Source organism: Nilaparvata lugens, chromosome 3 (assembly GCF_014356525.2).
Source record: "Nilaparvata lugens isolate BPH chromosome 3, ASM1435652v1, whole genome shotgun sequence".
NCBI lineage: Eukaryota > Metazoa > Arthropoda > Insecta > Hemiptera > Delphacidae > Nilaparvata > Nilaparvata lugens.
In genome coordinates, this window is record NC_052506.1 from 39,294,719 (window position 1) to 39,321,827 (window position 27,109).

A 27,109-nucleotide genomic window follows, 5' to 3' on the forward strand; every position below is an offset into this window, starting at 1 on the left:
ACTTGGCAAAGAGACCGTGTGAAGTTCGGTTGTAGATCCTTGGCTAATGGATTTTCTCTCACGTCGCTCTCTTCTCATTCGTCAAAGCCGACGGTTTTTTATAAAAATTCCTTATCGTCGAGCTGCTCCTGTCCCTAGACCGTGATGGGTAGGAGAAAGACAAGACGAAGAAGGAAAATGACTTTTCTCTGTGTTCCTTCCTCTGGTTGAGGAGTCAGGACACTCCTCTTCCTTCCGCTCACTGGCGGCAGAACGACCTTGCTTCGCTCTCACTTTCTCCAGAAGCTGCTACTGTGCTGTCGATCAAAGGAATGCAAGTGTTTGTTTTCAGTGTTTCGTTCATCATTTATACATGAATAAAGACGATTCCTTTGTCCGTTGTCCCTTCTCTCTACGGCTGATGTTTCATCAAGCAGTTGATTTTCATTGACTTCCATCAGGCCGATTTAGCTGACGGTTATAATCGTTGGTATCAAAACAAACAAAGCTTTTGATCTGAGTAGTATGAGCTTGAGGACCTTTATCCGAAACACTCAAAAAGTCTCTTCTCCACATCCTAGAATATGAATTACTACAATGCTATATCATATTATCTGATAAATCATCATTATTAAAAAATTATGATAATGAATAAGGAAATTAGAAGGGACCTCAATACAATAATTATGAAATAGATAAAAAAAATTCTATCTTATGCCTATAACACAATAACACATAAAATTTAAAAAAATACAAATTAAAAAATAACACATAAAATTTACCACTTCAGCGTTTCTATAAATCTTTTACTTGTGAAGGGGGTCAACAAATGGATACTTAGTGTGAATCGTGAGGAAATGGAGAATTATATAGTATCAATTTATTCTGATCGATAGTAGTCGAGTAGTGTGATAAGTATACAATAATATTAAAAATTAATATATAATATGAATAAAAATGAAAATAAAATATATAAATAGGGAAGTTTAAATGAATTTATACGAAATTTAATGTGTAGGGTGTGTTGAGGGATTTTGTGTGTTTGGAATGTCTCTTTTAGGTTTAATTTCTTGTTGTATCCTAATACCATTATCATTTTACGTCTGTAAGTAATATATCGTGTAATTAATAATATTATTATTGCTCTGTTCCTGTTATTTTGGTAATATGTTATGGTTTAGTGCTTATTATTGGTTGAAATAATTGTTTTGTTTTTCAATTGTATTGTATCATTGTATATTTAAGTATATGGAATTGTAGGGAACTCGTTCCTCGCACACAGGCTTTGCCCATGTGAGGAACCTTCTTCAAGTTTTGTATATGTACTTGTATATTGTTTTTACGAAAGAAACGTTTACGCACGAGCCGTAGGCGAGGGCGGAATTGTTTCTTGAGTGCAGCAGAGGAACTTTGCACACGTATTTCACATTAAATTTTTCCTACAGTTACCATCGAATATGAAAAGTGGCCTACTTTCTAAGAAGAAGAATAAAGATAATTTCAATTCCAATTTTTACGAGAAAACAAGTATTAACATTCAAAATTTGAATAATCTAATATAGGCGATCTATTGGATATATTCTAAGTTTAAAAGCTTCTCTAAAGTGTGGTAAATAGCTGGATGAGGATGAGGTCTGCTGGGCACTCAAAAGCAGTAAAAGCGTCTTCTATTTTTCCAGCTTTCATGCTTGAGCTCCTCCTGATGTATTTCGTGTAACCTTGACAGTTGAGTTTCAACTTGAAAACTGGGATTTTTCATTACAAGTGAACAAGTTGAAAGAAGAGTACAGTGTAATCGTCTAGTGCTGCCAGTAATAATATCATTGATCAAGATCTAATCATATCATAACATCTAGATCATTCTTCAATAGGTTAGTTTAATAAAATACCTTACATTTTGAATTATGAATAATTAATTTTTCAGACTCCAATGAAATATTACTCTTACAAGTAGGCTACCATAATTGTATTTTCCTTTTCGGAATCCTTTTTACAAGGATTCTTGAGCTAGATCATACTTAATTCTAGATCAGTATGAAGGTATAACCTCAGTTTCATATACATCACCTTTCATAAGTATAATGCAGGGTATTCATTTTTACATAGTAATTAATCCAGATTCTATTAAAATTAATCAAATAATTGATTCATTATAGATTGATATTGTGAGTATCTTTCACTTCCCATGTAGGCTATAATATCACTTTAGCAATGGAGTAGGTACAATATGCTTATCGCAATTTAGTTAAATACGCTTTTTTATTATAAGAATACAACAATCAATTTAAAAAAAGGATTAAAAATAATTCAAGAAGACAAACATTTTTTATGAAAAGACAAGGTTCTTCCAATCAGAACATTACAACCGAATACATGTCCTTTGCTCTGACAAAGTTTCTGTGTGTTTCAAATTCTCTTGTTTCGTGGTCGGTAATCCTACTGATTAGTGATGTCGACCTAGTTTCGTAGTAAGTCGAGTCCAATGAGCTTTGTAGACATTCGCCGAGGATTTGGAAGGATACAGCATGATCCTCGACATCCTGGCCGGGAAGGAAAGTGAACAGGGTAATGGGAGCAATATGTGCGTCAGTGAGACTCCTCTCGAACACGTGCTCAACACGAACCTCCTCAATGCAGCCGCATTTCCTGTCTTTTCATCAGGATCCTCGGACGCGGGTGTTATGTTGTCTGTTCTCAAATGAATAAGAAACAAGGATAGACAACCAGCACCGACCGTCCTTTTCTAGGGACAAGGTTGTTTCTACAGCACTTCCGCCCTTCTGTTCCCCGATCCCTAATCCCTGCAGCCAGCAGGCAAGACCTTCCATCCCTTGTTTCAGTGTAAAACCAACGTAAACTCTGGTGACGAGCTGATCCCTGCCTGAGTTTGTGCAGAAATTAAAGGAAGAGCGGCTGCTTCTGCTCATATAACGTCGGCTCCTTTCGTTGAATATGACATCTGCTATCTATCATCCTGCTCACACCCATAACACATGTGAAGAACATACTAGGTGTTAACTTGACATCCATTTGGCGCTTAGAAATAATTTAAATATGAATCCTGGAAAGTATTCAATTGTGGTTATTCGAAGAATTTTAGATGTAGCCATATACCACAACATTCTCAAATTTCAACCATGAAGACAATTGAATATGAGGCATATTATATGACTGATTATTGTGAGTGAAGCGAAGCACATTATTCTATGAGAAACTCTTCTTATCAATAAGAGAGTTATGATGATTCTCGGAACTCTCTCGAAACGAAGTTCTCTATATTATTAAAAAAATGATATGACTCCCAGATCAGTAAAATAATAGCTCTCTATCCATCTAGAGATGATCACATCTCATCTCGAGATCAAATATTTGAAATAGTTCTACAAAATGATTATTTTAAACAATAACTTATATGATAAACCTTGCATAGTTCAGCCTCACCATTGTATTGTGGTTTTTGAAAAAATGAAAAATGTAAATTTGATAATAGCCTAACCTCTAGAATGATGGAAAGCCTCTCTACAACAAAAATGAAACTATTTGTGTGCTGTGAGATTACACAAAGCTATTGTAGGCTACCAATAAGAAAAATACTACCTAAAATTATTCATAATCCTGAGGGATCAGCTGTCTCCCAATCTGAGGAAAAAACAGACAGTAAACAGCGTCCAGTGACAGCAACAGCTGAAGCCTGCTTTGCATGTCAAGTAGTGTCGAGTGTCCTGCGTCCTGTGAACTGTGTTCTGTCAGCACGCGTTCTTAAGTTCCTCCACTTAATAAAAGACCTCCTATTTTATAGCTGACCTCCTTTGCCTCCTCCTCATTTCATTTACTCTATTATTCTTGTCCGTCCAAGCAGAGGAACAACAAAAGAGCAGGTGATTTAATGCATTCATAGCTAGCCTACCTTAACCCTTTCCAATTCCATGTACAAATCAGAATAATTGAAATAGGGGGAATTTATCAGAATAGAGAACATGTCGACGTGGAGTTGTGATCGTGTATCCACCTGCGCCAAGGTAATTAGAATTTTGTCGTGACGATTATAATGATAATTAAATGTGGCTTTTTGTTGTTAGCACGTACATGTTGGTGATAATAACCGACAAGGGACCTGGGCCATTTCAACGGACGAAGGAGCATGTGCTGCAAACTATTGTTTAGAGTTTTGCATGCACGCCATCCGGCTAGGCACATCAAAAATAAGTCATATTATGTTACACCATCAACCATAGACCTTATTTGCTGTCGTTAATTGAATGTCAGCTTAATTGAGCATTTCAACGGACTCAAATGCTATTACATACTTTGAACTCCTTCACAGAAATTTGAAAGAACTAATCAAATCAATAAAAGCATCTACAAATGTTATAATACAGTGTTTATAAACGTAAGTTATAGGTGTGCTAGTAGTAGTAAGCTTTTAGTCAGTATTAGCATTCAATAAAACCAATTAGGGGCCTGCGCGCCGTGCTTAGTCCGTTTTCGTTCTTCAACTCTGAACGTCGGGGTGATGTCTGACGATTCAGTGAATAAAATTTCTTTTTAAAAACTTGTCGTCTTCTTAGACAAAGACAACCTTAACTGTAGTATTCGATAATCTAAGTATTTCAGCACTATTCCACGGAATATATAGTATTATTGCTTCCAATAATACTGTCAACGCTAAAATCTCTACTTGTGACAAGGAAATGATAATAATGTTGAAAATATTGTGATTCTAATTATTAATTAATGGCTGGAAATGTGATGTACTGTATCCGAAATTTTTCTGAAGTATTGTTCACTGTAACAAATACCAAAATGACTTACAAGGAAAATAATTTATTTTCAGAATAGAGGGGACCGACCTTTCTTGTTCCCTGTAAGTTATAAACATTCACCAGCTGGCCTTCCTATTTTGAAGAGCGGGCAACGGTGTATAAAAATAAATTCAATTATCAAGTAAGTGCTTGTAGTATATTGGGGATGCACGGCTAAATCTTGGGGGAGACCTGACCCCAGTTGGTTGGGGCCTGAAGTGCACCATTGGATGAGCACATAACACGTGTAACAAACTACACACGTGTTTGTAGCTGACTCACACCTCTCACTCCTCCTCCTCCTCTTCCTCCTTTACCACCGCCTACTCTTTCTCATCACAGACTCTTGCACTTCACCACAATCTTTTTCTTCTTCTGCTCCTACGCATCCTTACCAATCATTGGTGATGCTCCTCCTATCTTTGAAATATTTATGGCAAGGGGCCGTGAATACTAAAGCGTGGTAGATGCCCAATTTTCCATTTCCCTCCATCCTCCAGGTTCACGCCTCGCGAAACACGCGTTCAATCACTCAATTCCCATTTAGATCGGTTCGAAAATAGGGTTGTCACATTGCCGTCCAAACACGCTGTAATCTATTGCCATTGGGGTACAGCAGTTGTTATGTTGTTGACATTCATGTCAGAGTACTCACAGGCCTGCAGCTCCTAGGGGTCAGGACACCAATATTTCATCAAGTCAGAGATATGAGATAACTTATGATCACACTCATTTCAAGACGCTTTCACTTGGAATGGAGGTTCTTACTCTTGTATGCTTTGAAGTTATGTACCGTATGGCAAACCATCAAACTAAATACATGTTCAGAATGAGCTATCATGGTATTGGAGAGAGTGCTCGTATTCGAGAGTAAGAATATTTATAATTTAGTTTTGAACTTGTGTTGAACGAGTTATCAATCAATTTGATGCATGAAAGACCAGAAAATATGTTTTCTAGTGTATCAGCTATCAAACATTATAGTGGAACGCATATTAGCGTTAGTTGTTGATTGAAAATGAAACATTATATTTTGATCATTAACTTAGAAGAGCTCACTACATATTACGAGCTACTACGATTGTACGAGTAAGATAAATTTATTGTGATTTTGACCAGTCTATAATTTTGAACATTCAAAACAGGACTGGAAATCATTTTACAATGCAAGATTGAGTAGCTCAAAGTTCGAGTTGTGGCACAAGCAGATTATTGTCGAATACAATGACTTTCACTGTGCATAATCAACTGATACGAAGCCATAACTTTCCTTTGCATTAAAGCTTTTCAAACACTCAGACGCGAAGGTCGTAAATTATATTAGCAATGTGCCAGTTTAAAAACCCACTCCGTTTTGCAGCCGTTCGAGTTTTGATCGATGTATGACCTATTATCCCTAAAAGGATGAGATCATGCATACTGTTGAAAGCTGTGAGAAGGGGGATTTTTGAGGGACAAGATGCAGACCACGAGAGAACAGAACAAGGCCAGTTCTGTTTGATAAAGTGCTGCACTTAGTTCAATGATATAAGGCAGGCAGATTTCACAATACTTCGGTCGTACCTCTGACGCCGAAACTTTTCGTTGGTTGCAAATTTCGTCGAAGAATTTTGAATTGCATTTCATCTTTTTCAAAAGTATGCTAATAAGAGTGTATGATTCATGTAGTGAACAGTCTCAAGTCTAAACCTAATACAATTCTTACGAATTTCCATTAGGAGCGAAAAACGTTAACGCCACCGAATTCTGAAAATATTGATATGATAACAATTTCTTTTCTAGGGACTCTTTTCAACAATTTATTACAATTTTTCTCTATGAAAACAAATTCATTTTTAAAGAAAATGAGTTAATATAGCTAAAACGTTCACAATGAATCCTCTGAATTTATATAGATGAAATTTCAAAATAAGTTTCTTGTTTTTGCAATCAAATCATAATTTTGAATGCAGTTGTACTTCCAATATTCAGAGAAGATAGAATTTAATTAGATTCTGTTGTTTTGAAGCGTGTGGGAGTAGGGAATACTGTATCTATTTGCGCCTTGCAAACAATGCAGAATAGAGATAGAGAATGCAGCACAGTACAATGAATGGATACTGGCAAACACATACCCAGCCATGTAATACAAGTTGCATTTGAAAGTACGGAGGCGTGATTGTATGGCGGGCGGATTTTGATTGACTGGCAGAATGATAGACCGGTCGAAAGGAACGTTCAAACACACACACTCTCACACGTTTCCTGTTATTTAAAAATATTTCCCATCCAGTGGCTGGCGCTCCTGTTTTCAAAACAAACGCAACCCGGACGAAAACAATTTCAATTACAGCAGCTTTATTTTTTCTTCTCGCTCGCTCCATTTGCTTTTTCCAATCACCTTCTTGCTTCATGTCGCACCAATTCCAAAAATAGAGAATCCAACAAATGCATCGTGTTAACTGCGTACTTCAGAACAAGAACAACTGGCAGTAAAGTGAAATGGTCTCGTTTGTTTATTGAACAGGAATTACCCCCACGCTATTCCACTAGACTTTGTACATGACAGCTGTGAAAATCAGACAGAAAAAACTATTGGATTCCAGGCAAATTTAGAAGAATGTTTAGGTTTGTGCATTTACTGTACTATTGTTATCAGTTTTCCTATTTCTAGCCTGTAGCAGAAAGAAAAGATGCCGATACCATTGCAGTATTCGTCTATGCAAGTAGTAACTCGGAAGTAAGACCAATAAATTACTAGAATTTTCCCAATCGGAATTCAGCACAATGAAGCTTCATTTTTTAAAAGAAAATAGCACTTTGCTTAACGGGAGAAGTTTAATGACATGGGAGACAGTTTCAAATGGGATAACCGTTCAAAGTGAGTACGTTGTTGTCGATGTTGTCAACCTTTGAACGTTGAAATTTTAATTTTCAACGCTCAGTTTGGTAAAAATATTTTTTCATGTTTGTTTCCAGATTATTTTCATGTTTAAACATTTTCACCGTTAATTTATTATTGTTGTTTTCTGAATACCATTAGAAAACCATTAGACTACAGCAGATGAAAATGTAATTATGTAATGAGGATTATTCTCACCCAATATCAGGTTGTATGCTTTTATCATATTAATTATAAATATTTTATTCCTACTAAACATAGAGCAAGAGAAAAGATAGAAAAGTGGGAACAGGTTGAGAAAATTTCAAAATCATGTGCACAACTAGTTATCTAAATATCAGTAGTAAGAAATCTAAACACCAACTCGTCCTGAGAATAAAAAATTATTCGAGAGACTAATTTTAGACTTGTTGAGATTTTTATTTCTGCCGGAAGGAAGTATGAAACCGTTTTATCAACGACACTTAACCGACCAAATGATAAAATTATGGAGAGGAAAGTTCGAAGATAGGCCGTTTCGATATAATATAAACATAGTTTAGTGGTATTCTGTTCATTTTTCATTGCTCCAAAGGTTATGAATATAAAAACAAAGATTTCACATTACCGTCCCGGGAAGGTGTTGACAGTTCAAGTGTCATCGAACTTTAACATCAAAGCATTTTCGATGGAAACAAGCGAACTTCAAAAGGGATCTTTGAATTTGCATCTACAATAACAATGCTCTATTTTGATTTAGTTAGGGGAGAGTCTTCTAACTAAAACAGACGGGGTGGCTTTGTGAGGAATCTCCTGACTGAATTTCCTTCACTTTTTGGGTGGCCACCAACTATTATACAACTAAGTAGGCTATAAATAGATGAAGTATAAGTTTACTATAGGAAATATTAATATAAGACAAGTATACTAGAAAGAATAAAAGAAACTAAGAGCCTTCATATCCACTACTAGATAACATTTTTATCATAGAAAACGAAAACTGTGTTCTCTATTTAATGAATAAATTATTTTGATTTTTATGAAGTGAATAAACTTTATTCAAAGAACAGATATCCGATAAAAATTATCCATTTACAATTAATAAATGTACAAAATAATTCATTCAAAAAATAAATTATATCTATGTACTGTACATAAAAGTATAAATGAAATGTTTGTTATAGCACCAAAAGTTGATAGATTAAACAATTATATGTTTAAGATCAAGATTATACAATGAGTTGAAACTTTCATAAAAATTATTGTGTTATTCTCTCTTTTTCGGTTAGTTTTTTGTTGTCAATTTAACCACAAAGCACACGCTAGCTATGCTCTGCTTAATGGTGGGTAGTTAATAGTCAATTAGCAGCACGATGACTGCCTCTTCCTGTCTTTGAAGACAAGGGCCAAGGCATCCAGGATGCCCCTCCTCGCACTCAACGGGTCGGGAGACGGTCATCAAAAGAGGGGCTACTCAAATTCCTCGACAACATAAAAAAGATAGGGGACATATGGTGACCATACACGGCTCAGCATGACACACTCTGTTGTTTACTGTCCTTACGCTGACCTGGGCCCATCACAAGTCACAAACTGTGCTTGAATACATTTTATTGCCTCATTCTTTTCCAATTCCATCAATCAATCTGTCTGTGAGAGAGCACCTCTTTCTCAGAAGCGGGAACATCTCATGTTACGTAGACTATACTAACACTCTGGAGGATACTATGAGAGTGATCCAATTTTAAATAACGTAAGAATTTACCAATTATTATATAAAATTTTAAGAATTGTAGAATAAGCAGATGATTCGATTTGAATTTAGTTAAACTGCTAGTTATAAAAATGGAAACCGTATAAGTAAAACTGAACATCAACTTGGCAGGTGTACAAATGGAAACCTTCCATCTCTAATACAAGCCTGTACCTGGAATGAAACTAATATGACATCATCATTCCCCACCGAATTGAGGAAATAAAGATAAAAATTCCAACATCACAATCTATTCACTGGAAAACTTCTGATGGAATTGTCTATCAGAAGTTGAATTCAGCTTCTAGTTATTTAGAGACTGAACAATTTCCCCAACCATACGAATAGGAAATCAGCTTTCAAACTGGCGATCAAAATAATCGTTATTTGGAAATGACGCAAACGTCATTCGGAAACGATGAGATGTTCAATCTCATGTCAATTCGCAGGAGCTGGAGTTTGGACAGATGTGCAGCAACGATTGATGCCTGAGCTGACAGATCTAAAAACGTGCTTTGCTGAAACAAATCGCGGCCGGATATTTCGTTGAAGATGAATCAAGTTGACAGTGGACTGTTTCCATTGGCAAATCGCCAATCATGCACCTATACGCAGTCCAAGCAATTCATTTCCATTCCAGAAATTATTTTGGCCTTCCTGATATCAAAATAAATGGAAAATGCTCGAAATAGTTTCAAAAAATCATAAATGATTTCGATGGACTAATTTATGAAGTAACAATGTTTCAATATTAACGTTCACTTGCAGGCCAATAGATTGCATTTCGAATTGAAGGCAATGGCCATTTTATGAAAAGCGTTCTAAAATTCATTAGCAAAGTGAGGTTGAGTTGTCAAAAACGTTATTCATAAAAATTGTTCTCAACAGTTTGAATCCATGTTTATGCAATAGAATAGAACAATTCAAACTTCAAACTTGAAATATGAATGTAAATTGACCGATAACTTAGAAATATAACATGTACAAACGAGTACACTATAAGAATTGATAATGTAACAACAGCAGATACAAGTTTCTCGATTTTTCATTTAACAATTTCCAATCGTTTTATTCAAAACTTGAAGGGAAATTGAACAATACAAATGCCAAGAATAAAGTCGAGTGGGGTATGGAGCTGAAAACTCTTCTCAACCACAGTTACCCTTATCCTATAAAATCCCTACTCTTATGTTACAAAGTTAATCATTCAACTTCAAAAAGTGAGAAAGAAGAGATCAAATTATGTTGTTTTTATCAGAAAAAGATTACTATCCAGTTCCTATACAACTCAATTATAAAGACAGTTGTTATTTTCTGTTCGAAGTCATTCCAAGTTTGATATCGTTTGCATACTGGGGGCTTACGTTCTGGATGTTTTGCATAGGAAGCACGCCCTATTCAGAGAAGCTTCTGTTGTGAAGATGTGAGTGCAGTCTGTAGGAGGCCTCTAGAGGGTCTTCGACTCCAATGTTTGCAGTTTGCACCCCAGTGAGGTCGTTGTTTTTCGAGAGCCTACACAAATGATGCCCGGAAGCCTTCCACCCCCACAAGTGCCACTGCAAAACGTGGTTCTCGTAAGCAACATAGCCTGTCCCCTCACTTCTTACGTTTTCAAAAGCTCTGGAAATAAGCTACAACTCAACGACGTGCTAGCCCCTTGGTTCTTGCACCGTGAACAACCCAAAAAAACATGCGAGGAAATTCATTATTTTGAAACTTTTACTACCAAAAATCTCATTTGTGCTTTCTAACTTCATTATCATACCTAAACTCAATGGAGTTGAGGCTATTATAACTTTTGTTAGAATACCGGTTGTTGATATATACTGACTTAATAACCTCGCAGGAGACCAAATCATTCGCAAATCAACCATCATTGATTCGTAAATTGAAGTCTGACTTGTAAAGTAGTTTGAATCATGTAGAATTCATTAAATTATTTAATAATGGGAATGAAGATTTTTTCATGGCCACAGTCAAGAAATTTGAAATTATATTACTGAGCAATACTAATTCAATATACACCTCATTTTAGTCGGATTCTCACTTTTAATAAAGAACAGCACAGAATGATTCCAACTCATTGAAATATGCCATCCTTTTACAATTTTCCCCAATCCTTTCACATTTTCCTTCACCCTTTGTCACTAATTTGCAAAATATTAGCTTTAAAGTAGATTATAAAATATGAAGTGATAACGATTTGCATATCTAGATATAATTATATAAATGTTCTGTTTGCTGTTGTAGGCTATGCTTAGTCCATAATACCATAGAGAAATGATAGCATAAGGTTATTACGCTATTGTTTCTCTATGATAATACTATATAATTATCCTCCTTTGAAGATGCGTTGTTTGAGCTTGTATTATCTGCTACTACGTCCTTTCCTTACAGGTATGTTTTTTAAGATGCTACTACGTCCTTTCCTTACAGGTATGTTTTTTAAGATTTTGTGCTAACTTACTGGTTCTACTGTTCATCAACACATTAGGCTAATACTGAAGTTTCATTTGAACAGGCTATCAAATCAGAAATCAGCATTCCAACCATGAGAAACGCGTAAAAATGATTAAACAGAACAAGCGTTGTTTTAATGATCACGTGATGAGGGTCCACATCCACGCTAACAGGCGATAAGTGGACGCTTCTTCAGTTGTTGAGAGATCAGCCAGCCCTAGACCATAGAATGCAGTCTGCTGCGTTCATTTGATAATAAGTTGTAGAGTTGTTCTCTTCGACCGATTGATCGCCTTCCAGTCACGACTCAACGCCGGAAAAACAGCAATTTATCCACATCTTTTTTATTTTTCACAATTTCAAGTCTTCCTTTACAACAGAAAGCGAACTGGTATCGCTTTCCTGGCAATGGAGAAATTGAAAAAGTAACAAAGTGTTGATGTGATGCCGGCAAGGGAAACAAAACTAGTTCGCAGCCGCAACTCTCTCGGCTCTGGAGTCTAGACATACAATTTGAAGACAGTACTAGAGTGCAAGCTTCCAATTTTGAATTGTCAGTATCCAATATAAGGAAAGTGATGTCTTTTAAGAAATATATAGTGAATATTTTACTATATTTAATAAAGAGAATGATCAGAATGTTTCCACTCAGAACTCAAAGGACACTTTGTAAAATTAATGTGTACTCAGTGCGGACTCTGTTCTTAATCCTATATTGAGTAGTCCTATGTAGAGCTTCTTTGTTTAAGAACAATGAAAAAAAAATGATGAAGCAAGAAGGATGGAGATGAATCTAATTTGGATGGAAAGTGATAGACTGAAGTGGAGCTTATTCTAGTATTATACATTTTTCCTCAATAATATTTATCTATCCCTGGCAACACAGTTTTGTGTTTTGTGTGCAGATGATTGAAAAACAGATTTTAAAATTAAATTGTTTTAAAACTAAATGACTTGCCAAAGACATTTAAATTTCATACATTGTTTTGATAGACCCAGTTTCTCAATTATGTTGAGGGATTTGATATTCAGCATCATGGAAATATTTTTCTCTACTGAATTCTCTCAACCAGTTCTTCACTTTTTCATTAATGTTTTTTTACATTACCACGTATCACATTAGCGTGGAAATGGTGTTACTATGAAAATGCTTTAATCATCAAGCATCCGGCATTTCTGATATGTAGTGTGAAAATCGTTCTGAGAAATGAATGAGAAGAAATTTCTGGTTCTAACATAGTGTTATCAATGAAACCCTAACTAATCGCTTGATCTCAGTTTTTCTTAAACGCCTACTAGTAACGGAACACAAATCGTAAGTTTTAGTTTAGCGCCTGAGTTGAGATACTTTTTTCAACTGGAATCCCGGAAGTATTTCTATGTAAACAGGTCCTATTTATTTTTATATTTGGTTTATCTCTCACTTAGTTACTTCCTAGCGACCACACAAGATAATATTTATGCTAGCACAGCCAGCAGTAGGCCTACTGATTATTTGGATGAATGACACACCCGGTTCCAAGCTTAATCGTTCGAAACGACAACTTCACAACACAACAACACAACTTCACCAAAAAGGAAAACAAAATTAGGAGTCACACGCTCGCTTTCAATGAAGAGCTGGCTCCAATTTGTGGATGTCTTATTTTCCACAAGTTACTAAAACTATTAAAAAAACAAAGACGAAATAATTGGGGTAATCATTAAAGTTTAGCTGGCCTACCTCTTGGAAAGTCCACAAATCTAACCTGAAGCGCGATTTCAATCAATGAAGTCTCACCTGTAAAATAGAAAGAAAATTGAAATTAGACAATTTATTGAAACAACAGTTGAATAATATCGGCTGAGAGTTTTTGAGTACGGTACTTTTCCTAAAACCACGTAGCCTATTACTCGCACAACTTGACTTTGATCCGAATCATTGTTAATTCGGTTACTAAATCAATTTGCATACAATCAAATCGGGTCAATTTCATGTGAATAACGTTTGATTCAATCAAGTAACATAATAACAAGTAACATATGAATGGAATAGGATTTCATAGCACACAAAAGTAAATTAGGCCAATAAGGATATAGGTTATATCCAATCAGTATATATATTATATTAGGTAAACAGTAATACAAAGGGTTTGAAAATTTGAGCCCCAGATCCTGTTTTCTCAACCTTAGAATGAATTGGCAGCATATTTATAATAATTGCTGTGTATTTTCAGCTGAATAGCTCAAAACAATAATAGTCAATCTATTATTCTCGCGATTATTATCTTGTCTTCATAATCTTATGTTACATGAAGAAATTCAATAGTGTCATCCACAAACCATACATTTTTCATTACTTCTTCTAAAACAATTTTGAAGTTATAACAACTATACATTTTATATAACGATTTTCTTGAAGTTAATAGAAGTCAATCACCCTCTTCCTCCTTCCAGTATAATATTACAGTAGTATGATAGTGGTCTTCCTGTGTTTTGGGGTGCATGCGTGCGTGCGAGCGTGCGTGCGTGTTTGAAAACTGTTTGGTCCGGAAGCTGCTCGTCTGGAACGGGCACCGCTCACTGCTTCTATTCCTCTTCTTCCATTCCAGGATAGGAGAGATGTCAGCCGAAGAAAATGCACCAAGAGAAGTAAAAGGAGAACGAGATTAAGAAGGAGCAAAAACGTTGAAGGGGAAGATAAGAGGAGGAAAGCAGAAGGAGAAGAGAAAGTGATGAAAAGGAGAGAAGGAGAAGAGAAGAAATATGAAAAGATCGAAAAACGTAGAAAAATGACTGAGAGAATGAGGGAGAGTGAAGAAAGAGGAGAAAATGGAGAATGATTGAATAGTAGAGTAGTAGAAAAAAGATAAAAGTGAATGATGAAGATAGGGTCAAAGATAAACACAGGAAAAAGGGTTGAGGAACAAGAAGAAAAGGAAGTGGAGTTGACAAGAATATTGAGGAGGAAGAAAAGATGTGGAGAATGAAGACGAAGCAGAAAAAGATGTAGACGTGACAAAGAAGAAGGTGAAGAGGAAAATATTGAGGAGAATAAGAATAAGAAGAAGAAGAAGAAGAAGAAGAAGAGAAGAAGAAGAAGAAGAAGAAGAAGAAGAAGAAGACGAAAGCTGCGGAATGCGCAGCTAATGAGCGTGTAAATGAAGCGGCCATCCTCTCAGGTCTCTCTCAGTTGGACTGCTCTGCTCCCTCAGACCCCCCTGGACCGACCGACCGGGCGGATATCCTCGTGGGCGTTTTCGGAGGCAGGCAGACCCGCATTAATCTAACAATCCCCCCTCCCGCCGACCATCCCCTATTATTAAACACAATTCGGATCGAACTGCAGTGAGCTGCCGGCGCAACTCTTATCATTGCGATCTACTTATTTACACACTCGATTACATCCTTTTTACTGTGTAACCAGCTTCTTTTAGTACCTTCGCCCCCACTACTAGACTATCACTACACTACTTAGTCTGATCAGTGGCGTCATCCCCGAGCGTCTACTAGTCGACTTGGTTGTGGGTTGTGGGTGGCTGCTCATTGATTACAGAGGCTGTAATTTGGCTGCTCACTCACAATTACAGAGTTGAAGGAGTGACTTGCAATCAAGGGTGTGTAATATGAAGTATTCGATATACTAATGATTCCTTGTTTTTGGAATGAATTCAACTTCACTCCATTCCTCATCCATATGTTTACTGATATGAGATTGCAATATGATTATATTATTTGAAGGAGATAAAATAAACTCTTCAATAGTAACTCTGCTACTTGATAGTAATTCTCGGGCTTACCGTACTCCTGAAAAAGGCCAATTTTAATCTAGTTAGCATGTCTGTTAAAGAGTATATTATTGTAACGATAATATGAATTGTATAAAGTTCTAGTAATTGTGGTCACTTTGAAAATTGGAAAGACAAGAAGTGTAAAATATTGCCTTACAGAAAGTACAGAAAGCTTCTTGGACAGGTCAAGATTCAGCTTCTTAAATTTTCTAATACCAGGAAAATACATAGACTACTTATAATTTTAGTGATATGGTTGATGAAGATAGAAATACATTTTTAACGTATAAAATGAGTCCTTCTAATTATAAAAAATCATAGGGATTTATAGGTTTGGATTACTCTATGAAAATAAAGTAAGCTTCACATAACTTGAAACACAATCATATTGTTCTCCAAATCCTAAGTTTAATTCTAAATTGAGGAATGGGGAAGACTTGATGAAGTCTAATAATAGCATATAGAGTGACTTCCGTTCGCGAACCAATTGTACTTTGAAATACAATAAAGAATACCGTATATTGTAGTTGTTCACTTCCTCCATGCTGGGAACTGTGCGAACAGGGCATGGCATGTGGAGTGTGCGTGCGTGAGTGCATGTTGGGTGTTTTTCCCTCGTAGTAGGCCTATATGGTTGCATCCCAGATCCCAGATGCCTGAGCATTTGTGCTAAGTGCTGGAATGCATGCAACAGGTACTTTTCCCATGATCTTCCGAGAGGTGCGTGAGTGCCGATTGTTGGTGGATTCCCGCCGGGTTGGGATGCAAAGGATGCGGCACCTTTTTCTTACAAGAAAACCAGCAACAAGCTTCAATGGGTTCGACTTGGGAAGTCAGGATTTTCATGTCAACATATTCATGAGTCAGAGTATCAATGTATCGTATCAATCGACTCAAATCGAAATAGCAGATTTTTTGAATTTGGATACTTGGTGCAAATTGTTTTAGTAACATAGTATAAGCGTTTATGAAATCTGTCAGGATATCACCTATAATAATTCCACCTATAACTTGCTGCAAATTAAATTGAATCGAGCTAGTTATCTATATCAGATATGAAAGGCAATTTGTATAATCTTTGTTTTTCTGTACAGATAGATGCTGTGACTCTATATTTCGTAAAATATAGAAAAGACACATTAAAAACAAACACATTAAAAAAAATCACTATTCTAACGTTTGTTATTCAATACTCTTGATAGATCAATTATTATTAGTAAAATGATTGGCCATCAATAACGCACTCTCTAACTCTGTTGAATCGATCAGATTCAGTGAAGAAGATGCTAATGTTAGTAATTGTCAAGTGAGCATAAGAAGATTCAATTGATAAATTCAATTTATTTGAAGATTCAAGATGGTTGAGAGTACAATACTGGCCTTATATTGAAGCTATAAACCTTGAGATGGGGTCTAATGAGTGGAAATATGGAAACATTAATATTTTCAAGTGAAAAATGGTTGAAGCTAAAGTATTGTAGCTAATTTTCTAATGAACATTCATATTCTATATTTTTACAAAATTACAGATTATTGCCAAGCCAAGAAAATTAGTGCCTAACTTAGTAAAAAATATAGTCAACTAAGATATATGGATTTTTGAATGTCCATTGTTTTCATGAATTGACAAGTAGACCACAGACAGACGATCGTCGACCAATGTAACGCATTCCACAGATTAGGCTTCTGCTTCAGTGAACAGCTTTTCCAACTGTACCCACACTTAACAGCGGCACCTTCCATCTTGTCCAGAACCGGCCAATTCTCTCTATTTTCTTTTACTTTGTAATAATTCTTTTTGCGACTGCACAGTTGAACATAATAGCTGACAGCTAATACATAGCTGAACCCAACCTCAACAGAGCCGCGGTCATTTTTCCGGCGTGCCTTCAATTTATCCTCCTCCCAATTTTCCAGTTTATATATCAATTTGCCGTTCTGACAAAGTGTTTTGCTCAATTCTGCGCCCCGAAATCTTCTCCATTTCGGCGATCGTTGTTGCAGGCAATATAGTAATCACCCACACCATCATCATCATCATCAGGTAGTAATCGTTTTTCGAAATAGCAGTAGCAAAGTCTGAAACTGTTTCCAGGATTATCGCCGCCATTGCTGTTTTGGCGTAATGATGCCCGAATGTGGTTGCACGTTGCACGTTATGCTCGACTCCCCTCCCCACCCCCTCACAAACCAAAGCCAGAGTACACAGATAATAGCGACATGAAACCCATCAACCCGCCACCGTAGATAGACCATTCCCAACATGCCATTTCTTCGAAATCCATTTCGGTTTTGGGATTTACAAAGTTAGTTTCCGTTCTTCTGCTAGATTTGAGAATTACTCCCAATTATCACTGTATAAACTACTGTGTATTTGTATTCATACTTGTTTCGCTACACGATGATGTTCATGATTGATTGAAGAAGGTTTCAGGATTATAAAGTCGTATTTCCATCTCATTCCAGCTTGTGAGAATATTCGAAAATAAAGCTCTTTTTCTTCTCAGCATGTTTTTTTTCATAACGCTATTGATACTTTATAGTATTTTCCATTTAGCAGAGGAATAGGAAATGAATGAACAGTATAACTTTTAAATCATTCCAATTAACGCTCATCGGTGTTGGTTTGAAGTTCCTGTTATCATTCACAAAATGTAATATAGATTAGGCAATATTTATCTGTTCTAGAAATTCCATTCCCCGAATTTTTTACGTTTTATGAAACATTTCAATCATTTATACGTTCTTGGTGTTGAAACCAACAGTTCTTGTTTTTTGGCTAGAAATTCCCGAGTAATTCGAAGCGTCGCGTGTCGTTCAAGCGCTCACTCTTTCGTCTACCGGAGCAGTTTCAGTCACACTCTCGCCTCTAGGCATCCATTACATCCAATCACAGCGCGCGATTTCAAGATGATTCGCCAATCAAGAATTTCTGGTCATTTGCTCCAAAATACTGAGACGGTGGTGGTGGAGAAGGTAGAGTAGGGAACGGGGGCGAGGTAGAAGAGAAAGAGGAGAGATGAAATTAAATTCAGAGAATAAGAAGAAGAAAAAGAAGAAGAGGTAAATGACGGGAGAGAAAGAGTTGGAATAGTTTATGACAGCAGCCAAAGTCATAAGTGAAGGCAACTGGGAAGTTGAAATGTTTAGAAGTTGAATATTTTTATGAAGAAGAGAGATATTATGCACTTCATAGAAGTCATTCTAACCTTTTAAGCAAGTGATAGATAATCGGGAATCCCAATATATTAGATCAATGCCCTCAAATTCAATAAGAACCTGTTGAATAATCCATCTTGCCATTTTATTGCAAGGCAACAAGGTATTTTAAAACTGCTATTCAATTCGACGAACTCCCTCAAGTTCATGTATGATTGGCAATGACAAGAGCGTCGAGCCCAGGCAGTTAGCATGGAGCTGAGTAGCTAAACACATCCACAGGATGCTGCAGCCTGATCTTTTTTCTTGTGCGCTGGAATCGAATCGACAGTCAGTCAGTCCAGCTCAGGAAGTGCAAGGACCTCGAAGGACAGGACGCGTCCTCACACAGGATGCCAAACTTGCCAGTTTACTTCAACCAATCTACAATATTCCACTAGACCAGCAAAGCCATCCATTTATTGATTCACGTGCCCCTGGATTGTTCTTGCCATCGGCTTCCACGCTAGCTGAATGCCTGTTTGATGATTCCAATCCAGTAGATTCAGAAGCACGCTTCCCGTTTATAAGTAGACTGATAGTTTCACTCTTATAAATATAGAAATGTTTAATTTTTAGTCACCTAGAATTCCTGAATTTATATTGACTCTGGTTATTCTAATTATCGACTTGAACTGTATAATTCCAACTAATTTTGGACTTTCTTTCATGATAGCTAACTAGGATTCTATAAATTTGATAGAATGTCTCTAATAATAATGCTTAGTCTTAGAAATGAAATAAACATCAAAATTCACTTTCCTTGATACTGTGTTCCAAGTATTCCCCAACTTGAATCTGGCCAAGGCCAAGGATAGTCTTCATAGACACATTCGTATCATTCGTAACATTCGAATGGTTCTACGGAATCGATGAATAAATTCATAAATATTGATTGATTATAAGTATATCTTCACTTTTGAAGTTCTCACGCAGGCAGTTGTAGCTTTCAAGAACTTGCTGCTCATCTCATGATCGATTTTACAAGACCATCAATAATTCACAGCCTGCAGAACTACGTTTTCATGCGAAAATGACGAAATTTGTAAAACATCATACAAGAGTGTCTTCAAAGGTTGTTGCAATTTGCATATTGACACTAAAACAGGTGAAATGGATGTTTCCACGAAAAGAACTTGGGGAAATTGGAGTCTCTAGTTTGCAAATCAGCCCGTCGTATTCAGTTCAATCAGCTAATAAATTTTAGAAACGTGTGTCAAGAATGCGCTAAAAAAATGTTAAACGGATGACTGAAACCTGTTTGAAAGGAAGAGATGAATTGGAGTAGGGTGTTGGGGAGACTGTCACATGAGCTGCTCTTCTTCCGCTCATTGAAAAAACACATCAGTGGCCACAAATTTACGCAACACATGCGTATCGTGAAGCACAAACCACAAAAATCATGATTACCATTATGTATACTGTAACAAGATAAATATGCGTTTCGTGGTGGGTGATGTCTTCAAATGCCTTAGGCGATTGCGTGAGTAATGTAACCAATGGCTTTGCGAATCTGGCTCAACCGTCGTTCATCTAATCTGAGCGATTAGATGGAAAACTTCTACATCCCTAAAATCTTCCCACAATATTTTTCCATTCCATGAAGATTATTTCAACTAACATACGAGTCAATACAAATAATTATGAAATACTATAAATTGTGATAACAATTGTGAGTACAATTCAGGTATAGTATTAGCTCACTCTATACAACTCGAATTCTATCAAGACACACTACAGGATTATGTTGTATGAACATTTCCATTTAAAATTGAAGATCTCGAAATTGAATGTTTTAATGGGTATTCTACTGTATATTATTTGAGAATGCCTCATATTCATGTTATTATTTGACTTAGAAAAACATGTATTTGGATTTGGCGATCTAGGAAAGAAGTAAAGAGACATAGGAGTCTATCGCAGTTTCCAGAGTATCCATGAAAAAACATAATGATTCCTAGATATCGTTATCGATAGATATCGACATAATATTATAAGATAACGGGTGTCTAATCCATGTTTATGTTTATTAATGCCTCGCAAAACAAAAACACGATTCTGATTTTGATTCACCTCCTGGTGAGGACTGAGGATCTTTAGAAGTAGTTTAAATAGATATCACGATGAAAGTTTGAATCTTCTTCATTTTTTTCTCAAAAAATTCAATTGCATTTTATACGGGAACAGAATAAATAAGTGTTTTTTCAGACTCAAAGCACTCAAGACTTACCGAGTCCACGGTTATTTTGAGAATCTTTCTCTCTTTCTCCCTCAATGTAGAGCAGTAGATTTTTTCCAATTCCAATCTGCATTTACAATTTCCCCCATTCCTGTTCAGTCTGAACTGTTCAGCAGTCTCATAATTCTCCTTTTTCTCGTTGAGTCTGGCATAAGCGTGCCTCGCTATGATCTTGATCTCCTCTCCTTGACCAATAAAATTGGAATGTCACTACGTGAAAAACCAGCCATAAATTAAGTAAGGAGGGGCAATTTGCATTTATCGAGCAACCTACGAAAGATTAACAGATTCAAATACATGGCCAGATTGAAACGGAAAACGTCTGCGCTGAGCTTTTAAATAAATTGTTAGCGAAAACGGTTCACTTTGTAAATTTAACCTGTCATCAGCATTTTTGGTCGTTCAATTATGATACACATAAATTGAGTATCACTTTATTTCGAAATGACTATGCAAATTTTTTAGTGTAGCCGATCACTGCTAAAATCACTTGTGGACATGAAATATGATTTCTCAAATGACCAGCAACCCATACAAAATGCAAGTCTACTAAACATTTATTAGTCTGCTCCCTAAAAATCATAAGATCGAAAAAGTCTTTGAGTTGTGCAGGTTTGATGTCTTCATTTCAGTGCGATATTTCATAAGTCAAGTCTTCATCTTGTAATAATATACGAGTATAACAATTACTTGTAATAGCATGTAAGAGATATTGAAATCAAATATGAAAATGAAATCGCTATATATAAAAGAGATGTATCATGATGGCTAATGTAATGAATGATCAAAGTTACTGTTAAAGTAACGTTACATAGCAATTTAATCATAAGAAGGACACTATAAGAAACAAGCAATCAAATTTAGTAGGAACCCCCGAGTAAAACGCTAGTAAAAAAATTTAGTAGGTAAAAATCAATTTTGTTAAGTCAAGTGTATGTTGCGTAAATGTAGGAACCATAATTATATTGTATGACGTACTTAGCATGTCAGCTAGAAGGGTCATCATTGTTATGCAGACAGTGAGTGCCACTACTCTAGGCGGCATAGTAAACATGTGTTGGTGCTGCGGTGCTGGCAGACAGCAGCAATTCTGTTGTGTCCAGAAGCAGCTGTGGGAACTGGGAAACGCCAAACACCAATCGCTAAAATTATGTTCACGCAAACTGTTTGAAGGCCAAAAGCAAAAATTCCCTTTGATTGCGTTGCAAAGCACAAGTGGCAAATCGCTATTAACAAGCCATCAACTCGTTTTTGTTTGTTGTCTCTCTCTTACAGACACTGCACATGCTTCTTCGAGAAGGTAATCACGTACATCTTATTGCAAGAAGTTGTCAAGTTGATAAACTGTCTACGCTTGATTAGAAACAGAGACATCGCAAATTTAAAAAAATAATGTTCTCGAACAGATATCATAGTAGGGTGATTAAATATGGTATAGATGAGTTGAAGATGCTAGATTAGATAAGCTCATATTTGTAGAAAGTGAAACTTTTCTGCTCGTTACTGGAGAATAAAAATTGAGAATATACTCAAGTATCTTATCGAGTAGTATTTTATCTATAGATAATTTTTAGTATGAAAAATCGAAAGGCACTTGGTTTGAATGGGATAAATATGGAGCTGCTAAAGTATGGTGGAATACTTTTGCACCTTGGAATTCTACACTTCTTCAATATGTGTTGGGAGAGACACCAAGTTCCCAAAGAATGGTTGCAGTCCAAGGTTATATCCCTATTCAGAAAAGGAAGTAGATCAGACCCTCAAAATTACAGAGGTATTAGTCTTTTGGATGCAACATACAAAGTATATGCAAAAATAATTAATAATAGACTGAAAATAATATCTGACATATTACTTCTGGAAGAACAGATGGGCTTTCGAAAGGGTAGATCATGCTCTGATGCAGTTTTCTCCTTGAATCAAATAATTACGAAAAGAAGGGAGTATAATCTTGAGACCCACATGGCTTTTGTCGATTTCACAAAGGCTTTTGATTCAGTTAATCGCGGCATGTTATGGTCAATTCTTGAATCAAGAGGATATCCCAAACATATCATTCAATCTCTACAGAGCCTCTACATGGATACTACAATTCGTCTGCAAGTAAAGGGGGGTTTGACTGATGCCATTGGCATAAACAAAGGGTTGTATATCGCCGACTTTATTTAATATTTATGTTGACATGTTACGCACATGGAAAACTTTAGTGGACTCAGGTATACAGCTCTCAACTCATAGTTTTGTGAATTCAATTATGTACGTCCGTTCTCTACGAGTTCTAGCGCAATACTGAATTCAATTATGTATGCAGATGACTTAGTGATAATTCAGAGAAATGAAGATTCCTTACAAAAATTAGTTTTCATGTTGGACAAAGTTGCTGAAAATTACAATTTGAGAATATCAGTTATAAAAACCAAATCAATGGCATTCAAAGGAAAATATCCAATTAGAAACAAAATAGAATTGAACGGAAAATTAATAGAACAAGTGAAAAATTTCAACTATCTTGGTAATGATATAACATATGATACAGATATTGATGTATACAATAAAATTTCAAAGTTTCAGAAAATATGTGGCACTATACATAGAAACCTCAAAAATAAAACAAGACAAGAAACCAGAATAAAGTTCTATAATACCATTGGAGTTCCGACTCTCCTATATGGAAGTGAGAATTGGATTCATACACGTAGAATGAACAGTCGAATTCAAGCTGCAAAAAAGGTGTCTAAGGAGTGTATTTGGCTGCACTAGAGTTGATAGAATCAGAAATACTGATATAAGACAGGTTTTATTGGTTGCTCCTATATGAAAGAATTATTCAAAATAGACGCAACTGGTGCAGTCATTTGGATAGAATGCCACCTGGAAGAATTCCCGTTGTAGTCCAAAACTATAGACCTACAGGTAAAAGAGATGTAGGGAGACCAAGAAAGAGATGGGTACCGGAACAGGTTCATTAATAAACCTAATCCCTGAGGTGAAGATGAAGATAATTTTTAGAAAAAATTATGTGTAGAATGACAGATTTATCAATGATAAAATATGCAATATGGACAGTACCTATAGTATAAATTATTGGAAATGGGACAGTTTTGGGCATGAGCCTGTTGTGCCTTTCCTCATGTTAAGTATGTGTACACAATGTGAATATTAGATAGGCCTAATGAATGTAATAATGTAGTGGGCCTCTTTTATGGAGGGGGCTGGTACTAAAAGTTGGGATGAGTTTAGGAGGGTGCGTCATTGTGCTTGAACTCTCCTGTATCTTCAAACGGTGAGGGTGGCACTGTAATAATATGGTTACATTCTAGATAGACTAGATTCTTCATACCCAGGATACCTTGCCAATCCACATTTGAATATGAGTTTTCAGAAATAAAGAGATTAATTTGTGATAGGCCTCCACATAAACATTTTTTGTAGCCAATATGCATGTGATCTGTTATTCATTGTTATATCTGTGATGTGTTATATCTGCCATATCTATGATTAATTATTCATAATTATATTCTTCTGATGACTTTTTAAATTAATGTTAATTAAACAACTGTTGATTTGTAATATTTTTTATTATGCACCTGACGATGACCAATAATGTATTTATTGTTCAATAATAGTATTTTAAAACTCATGACAATAAAGAAAGCTTGATGATTGATTGATGAAGAGAAAGAAAAAGATTCATTTAATCAGTGCAAATAGATTCAGAAGGAATAAAAACTTTGATACTAAAACGACTCTCACTTATAACAAGTTGGCACGTTGTTGAAGGTTGCATTCGAACTAAGGAAGGAAGGAAGGAAGGATTAGGTGGAATGTTTCTATTTCGGAGGTCCAAGTAGATGTTGTTGGTTGCATGAACGTGGTGCGTTCAGTCGCTAACCGTTGATTAGAGGACGGAACGGAGAGAGATTTATGTAACTGGCAGGGAGGTAAAGGAGATGCCGATAATGTTTGGGAGCGATGAAGCAGCTCGCATGATCTATCTATTAGCAAGCACTGCACTGCATTCGCCCACCCATACCAATGCCCTGTCACTCATGCTGCAATTATCACTACCCACTGATGCAGCTATAGTAAAATTCATCTTACACTGTCAGCATCCCATATTAATAATAGCTTTTCTCCCCATTGTATCAATGCTGACAGTAAACTCTCTTATTTAAGCCGTCATAAATAATATCAATGCTTCCCATTCATCCAATGCTGACAGTTTAAAGTGAATTCTACTCGAGCCTTCAGTTGCCATTGCGCTGCTTTCATCTGTAGCCAGCCAATGACCTCTGTAGCTGATACATTCTATAAACAAACCATTATCAATTTGATAAACGTGGGTGTTGGATGTCAAAATTTGTTTCAATCATCTACACACAAATGTTATTCTCTCAGGATAAAAGTTGCAGTTGTAGCTTGAAGGCATTATGGAGGATAGGGTAACAAAACACCCAGCGGAACCCACCCACCCATCAACTTAGTTTTAATAAAAAATGAGAAATTGGATAGTCTAAATTTTCAAAGAGGGGATTGAATTGTCTATATTGTCCATGATGTTATTCAAATGTAATGAAATACACAAAATATAGATTCATATCTCCTTACATAGAATAATTAAGAATAAGAATAAGAATAAGAATGTTTATTTCGCCAAAATTACATAGTTACAAAACATGAATGATACATACAAAATGCATAATAAAAATGTAAATTATAATAGATCTAATGATAATTATTTTTGATTTCTTAATGCGCCTTACATCTTGATGTGTGAATTGGTGATTCCTCAGTCAACGGGAATCGGCTTCTGGTGGATTGATTAATAATCTATCTATTCATTTGAGAACATTTTTCTAATGATTGGGAGAATAGCAGAACGAACCCAAATCCTGTTAAATGTCGAGTGATATTCGTCTTTGGCTCCCATAACAGAAAGTCACACATCTCGTTCAGAAACATCACAGGGCAGAGGCTGTAGATAACCTCACAATTTTCATGAGAATAACACTTGAGAATGAGCTTACACTTGTTCCAATTGAAGATCTCAAAAATTATATGTTATTCACAAAATAATATGAAGTAGCAGTCTTTTATGCTATTGAATCCAAGTCGTTATCACAAAATCTTTGTTCTAAATCTGAAGGTACAATACTTGATACTCTTTTGATATTTTTTGAGTATCAAAGAGAGCGATGACCAAAGGGTTCCCTCCCACGCTCATTCATCCACAGGCCGCCTATCGAAATCCTCCATTATTATCGCCCGGTCAGAGGACGAAGAGTTATTAGAGGGACCCTTATGCGGCCACACCCCTCCCCGGCTAACACGCTTACGGGCCCAAACATACTACTAAATCTAATAAGCTCATTGTTCTTAGTTTATTTACGCTGCTGCTCCTTATTCTTTTTTTCTTATCATTCAAGAATTCTTTCCCTACCATTTGAAGTGGATAAACAAACCACTGTGGGAAACTATTTTTTAATAAGACATGAGTGGTAGAGATCTACATTTCTCACCGATAACAACTTAAGATACACAATAAAAATATCTCAGTTACGTAACGAACACATTGAAACGGAAGAATTTGAGGAACAAAGCTTTATAAATACTAGATCTCACATTATAATCAAGGAATGTTTGAACATTTACTCATCTTTCGGGCAGATGGAGCTGTTTGTTGACAAATAAGAGCGACACTATTATACGTTAAATGAACACTTATCTTGTGAAATGATGTAAGAGTATGTGTGATTTCAACACGTTATGACATAACAAATTAGAACTTAAAATGTATTTGATTCCTTGTTCAAAGTACTACGATATATTAGTATATACAATGTTGTATAGAGAGCACAACTGGTGAAATTACCACGTGTCTGAAGAAATATTGACTCATCAAACAATAGTTATGCGAACCGGAGATGATATCTTGTTTTATAATCATAAATTCGTAATGTGTAGTTTTTTCCATATTTTTTGTTATGCAGAACCGTACTCATAATTATTCCTTTTTTTAACATCAATGTTTAATCCTGAATATAATTT

At 36.0% G+C, this 27,109-nt stretch overlaps 1 protein-coding gene across 2 annotated transcripts in view; it reads right to left on the reverse strand.

The window, feature by feature from the left end:
- LOC111059739 overlaps window positions 1-27,109 on the reverse strand; it is a 110,917-nt gene that overhangs the window by 8,442 nt on the left and 75,366 nt on the right. The window lies entirely within an intron of this gene.